Below are 5,515 nucleotides of genomic sequence, written 5' to 3'. Positions count from 1 at the left end.
GATGCGAGGCAGTCTGACTTGCCAGGAGGGGTGGCAGGGCTCGCTCCCACGCCTCGCGGTGGCAGCCGGTGCTGGCTCCCCACGGCCGTGCGTGTGTCCTCGCCACTCATGTGCGCAGCCCCAGCACCACGAGCGGAGCCGTGGCAGGGTGAGGCAGCACCCACGGGTGCGCCCACGTCCCCGAGCACGCCCAGCCGGCCACTCGTGGCGTGCCAGGCGGCCTGGGGCTCGCAGGCAGCCTGCGAGCAGCGCGATTTAAAGTGCACGAGCATATTGAAGGAGAGGAGGGGCGTGCGTTTCCTTTTTATCCAGAATGTTAAACAGATCGTGTAATAAAACCTGTTAACTCCTTAGGGGTGGGTGAGGTGCTAATGCCCGCTGCCACCCCGGCTGCAGTAAGTACACGGGTGCAAGGGCAAAGCAGAGAGCTGAGTGGGAAGGAGTCCAGGGGCTGCTGCTGAAAGCAGCGGTGAGGGATGCAGCTGCTCTGTGGGGCAGCAGGGGCAGAAGGAAAGTTGTCTCAACGTGAGCCACAAAGCCTTTCCTTCGGCAAGTAGAAGGAAGTACTGCGGCGATGTTTATTTACTTTGCCAGAGCTCTGCTTCACCCCTTCACCTCCCCCACAGATTTAATTTGAAAGTCTTTCCTTTTTAAAGTGTAATTAAAGCGAGGCTCACAAACTACTCCTGTCCAAAACACAGGAATATGTTTTTTTAAGTTGGCTACACCTATTCAGAAAAGGCTTCTATATGACCTCGTTCATTTTATTTTCACAAAATCTCCCAAATATTTAAAAGATAAATTATGAGTTTCCCCTTCTCTCCTTCAGAAATGAATGGAAAACAAGTTATTTCACTTTTCTGTTCTGCTGTTTTTTTGAGTCGGGGGAGAAGGGAAAGGAGATCCAAGGCTGGGGTTTATTTTGTGTGCTCATGGGCACATCTTGTTGCCCTGAATGAGATCAGTGGCAACAACGGGTATTTTGCACTTTGCTCGGGATTTTAAGGTCCACAACCCTCCTCTTCCCTTGCAGGAAGGAACACAGGGCCAGCACTGATGAAAGACATCTCCAGAAATCCCTTGTCTCTTGTTGCCTGTAGCTTTGACCATGGATGTCTATGGTTTTGGGTAGAACTAGAATTTCCAGAACCGTTAGATCCCATCTAAGGAAGGCTTTGATCACTGTACAGACTATCTGACATGGATTTTGTAACCACCATGAAGACCAGCGCTGTGGTGTGAGCCTGGCAAAGATGTGTGTTGTAGGGAGAAGAGCTGCTGTGCTTGCATCAGAAGATGCTTTCAAGGGAATTTTGTTTGGCTCCTGGTTATGCTGTTTTGCAGCAGTCAAACTTAGAGGTCATGAACACATCACCGTTGGGTCCAGGTCTGTGTCTAAGGAAAAGGGACACAGCCTGATGGCTGGTTTCAAACAGGAGAAGCTGTTTTATCCCAACTGAGGGTTGATCATGCTGGGATGTCAAAGGTGAGGTGGCTTATTCTGACAGCTCGCAGTGACCAGGGAGGAGGTCATCTCTGCAGGGACCTCCACAAAGACAAACAAATGGGGACAGAGCCTGATGCAGGTGTCAGCGCAGCCTGTGCACTACCCTCACAGCTCCACTTGAGGGTGTATCAAACATCCATGGCTTCTCAAGCCTTTCCCCAACAACAAATGTGGCTTTTAACCCTCTCAGGTATTGGCTCAGTTCTGAACCACGAGTGCTGGTCCCCTGTCAGCCATGTAACACCACAGCCACGCTCAGCTTTTTACCTGTTTAAGAAACCATCAGTTTCCAGTTAATCGGTGGAGCTAGACCAGACACAGTTGGGTGAGAATTTGGTCCAATATTTAAGCATTGCTTCTGGAGCTACTTTCTTTCCCCAAAGTACGTATGGTCTAGTAGCTGGATCTCAAAATTTCATGGATCTCAACCATTATGCTCCAGTTAGGCACGACATGTGCACCACAGCCTGCCAGAAAATTAGCAGCTGAGGGAGATCAGCGCTGATGTCACAGCAGTGGAAATCTGGGAATGTTCCTAACATTCCCCACTGGAATTGCTCCTGGGAGATGTGAAGGTTCATTCAGTAAAGTCAGTTCAATTGGCTGGTATAGACAGTGTCAAAGTGACCTTAAGTCCGTAGTGTTCACTAGTGTTTTCATTTCTTGCTCCAAAAACGGCTTATCAGTATTTGCCACCATATCAATGTGCCGCAGGACTCCGGTTTGTGAAAGAAATTTAAATATCCCAGTGAGAGGTGCATGAGATTATGTATTACTGTTACTCTACAGCAAGCAACTCCCATTTTTGCTGAGGCTTTCCTGGAAGCTGAACTTTGCATGCTGCGAGAGATGAACACATCTGAGAACGGAAAGATGATGGGTTTGTATACAAAGCCTGCAACTGTAGCCTCTTGAAAAAATGCTTTTGAGGACAGATCTTGGGGTCAAACCATAATTCTAAGCATTTTATCCTAGGCGTACAGTAAAAAATTATGCTCTTTGATACTGGGAGATAAGCAAGGGAAGAAATAGCTAAGGAAGATGTTGACTGGTGAAGAAGATAGAAGCAGTAAAAATAGATGAAGAGAAGTGAACAGAAAGAGGGAAGGGGAAGAGTGGAAAGGCAGCAAGCCAGGGAAAGAGTAGAGGCAGAAGGAGCCATGAAAGGGGAGCAGAGGAGAAAGAGATATAGAAGAACAACTAGATTACAAACATAAACATCTTTGGAGCTGTTTTTGGACCCCTAAATGTCACAACTATTTCAAAAACAGAATGAAAACTGCATAGTTTAAAGGGGAAGACACATACGCTCCCTGTCTACTCATGGCAGTAGACTACTGTTTATACTAGCCTGGAGAGCTACCCCAATCAAATCCTGGAAAGTTCCAGTTTTAGTGCAACACTGTGGATAATTGTTACCAGTACTTCAGAGAAACAATTAAAAACCTCAATGTTCTTCTTTTGGCCAACATAAACAGTGAGGCAGTGACATCAATCAATTTGCAGACACCACCCAAGATTATAGCATCATTTCCATGATAAAATTACACAGAAAAGCACAACCTAAGTTTAGATGTCCTACGGACATATGCCTCTTGCTAAATAAAAGAAGGCCTGGGAGCGAGACTGTGCAGTCGTCTACTACCCTTCATGTTATGTGACTGCTTGATGCTGCTTCATTTTGCACCAAATTTTTGTCTCCGAGACAAGTTTGCTACAGGCTAGACAGTCCTAAGCAGGAGGGGTGAAAACCAGTCCGTGTTACATCCTCCTAGGGCCAGGAGACTGCCTACACCAGTCTTTCTTCAGCCCTCCATGCCAGGAGAAGGGGCTGCCTTTCTACTGGACCACAACCCTGCATTTCAGGATTGTCTGAGCCTCCACTCCCTGGTGACCCCACAGCAGAGACCACCGCAACAAACCGGGCAGTAGTAGCTCAAGGTATGTTGAGAAGATCTTACTGGCAAAGCTTGGTTCAAAGCAGAAGATGGCAGGGCCATTTTTTGTTCTTGTCCACTCAGTTCACTTCCAGCTCTGAGAACTAGCTGCATCCCATGGGTCTGGCTGTTCTGTACAGAAAGCATTTTTATTCCATGCTGAAGTGCAAAACTTTCACCTCCTTCTTTTATCTCCCCATTCTTCCCCTTCAAGATTTCCTTTTTCTTTCCAAGAGGTGCAAATCTATTAAATGGAGTATGTTCTTTCCCAGGCCTCCAGGATCAACTTAGCTATCTTCAGGCTAACTGTGAGACATGGGAAAAGTCAGTTCCAAACAACGGGGTTTCCACCTTTTGGCTATCCATGAAAGCAGTGCACAACGCACTATACTCCCCTCCCTCACTATTTCCATGGCCTTTAGGCTATTTTTACCATCTTGGTTCCAAGAACAAATATAAATAAATGTAGTTCTAGGAACTGTAGAGTACAACAACCAGGGAGATCTGTACTCATCACTAGGACAGCAGCTGAAACAGCAGAGAAAAATGGGGACACAGGGAGAAAAGGGAAAGCCCAAACAAGAAAGAAAAAACAAAGCGTAAAGGGAAAAGCAAAACAGAAGCAATGAGGAGCGCACAGGAGAGGGGGAAGAGAGAGAGAGAGCAGCAGTGACCACAACTGAGACAGCCTGTATTTGAGCACATATGGACCGAAGTTACAGCAGGGGAGGAAGCCATCCTCTACCCCCCAGCCAGCACTCACTCCTACACCCGTAGCTTTTCCTCCTGCCACCCTGGTGCAGAGGGTGGGAGGCCAAGGGTTTTAGGTACCAAAACTCCAGGGGATCTCATCCCTGCTGCTGGCAGTGGCAAGGGCTCCCTCCCTGCTGCACGAGGCATGCCAGGGCGGCTGCACGCTGTTCCTCTTCGCCTGCCGGAGAAGATCAGGCGCTGGGCATCCAGGTGCCCATGGATAGGGTGAACCTATATCCCACTGGGTTTAATCCTACTTTTGTGAGGGAACAAAAAGCATCACAGCTTCTCCGTGACCAGCGGAAGAAAGTACAGCCAGAGGAAAAGGGATTCCTGCACACGCATTTTTACAGTCAGTAAGTGGCTTCCCTTGTTCTTTTCCACTTCACCCGGTCACTCTGGAGATATGCAGAGAGGCTGCACTACCTTCCTGTTCAGATAAATATGCCACGATCCCAGAGGACATTTGTCAGGACCCTTGACAATGACTTTGAATAACTGAGCATTTCAGTCACAAGACAGCACGAGTTTAACAAAGGCTATTTTACACAATGGAATGTACAAGGGCTTCTCCAAAGATGGGTGTAAAGTCCTGCTTAAAAAAAAAAAAAAAAACAATGTATCCTCCTGTTATCAGACAGCTGTCAAACACAAGCTTTTGTTCTCTCTCAGCTACCCCTGCCTCGTCTCCTGCCTAGAAAGATGGGGAAATTACATCGTTTTTGCTTGTGTTTTTTTTACTGTTGCACACCCCTCCCCTCTGATTCTGTTTCCATCCAGTTTGGAAGCAAGTATTTCTCAATACTAAGAAAAGGGCTGTGCGTGAAAGTTTCCAGCCCAGTTTTGTGACAATAAAGGTTAGATATTTACATTACATCAAGGATGGTGTCAGCGTAATTTGGATTTCCAGGGCTGCCACTCAATAGCTGCCTGCTTCTCTAGCTGTTTGTGAAGTGTGACTTCACACACACACACACACAAAAGCACAAAAACCCTTGCAAAGTTTCTAGCATTAGTATTTTTAATATATTTCTGTACCATTTCTCAGTTGCAGTTTTATCAAAAATTGCCAATGAGCCTTTTTTTGGTGATCTTTCTATTGCATAATCTCTCTTTCCGAGAACACTTAGGATCTTGGAAAACCACTCAGCTGGTGAGTGTAACCAGAAAGCTGACAGTCATACATTTCAGGGAAGGTAATAGAGCGCTTCCCTAGAGATCACCACTGCTCATCGTATGGACAGCGTTATGTAGAAGAAGCATGACTCAGTATAGAGAGTAACTGAGCTTCAAAATACCCAACGAGCCTGAATATCTA

Source organism: Cygnus atratus, chromosome 3 (assembly GCF_013377495.2).
Source record: "Cygnus atratus isolate AKBS03 ecotype Queensland, Australia chromosome 3, CAtr_DNAZoo_HiC_assembly, whole genome shotgun sequence".
NCBI classification, from domain to species: domain Eukaryota; kingdom Metazoa; phylum Chordata; class Aves; order Anseriformes; family Anatidae; genus Cygnus; species Cygnus atratus.
The sequence above is the reverse complement of the archived record's forward strand: the minus strand, read 5'-3'. Positions refer to the sequence as shown.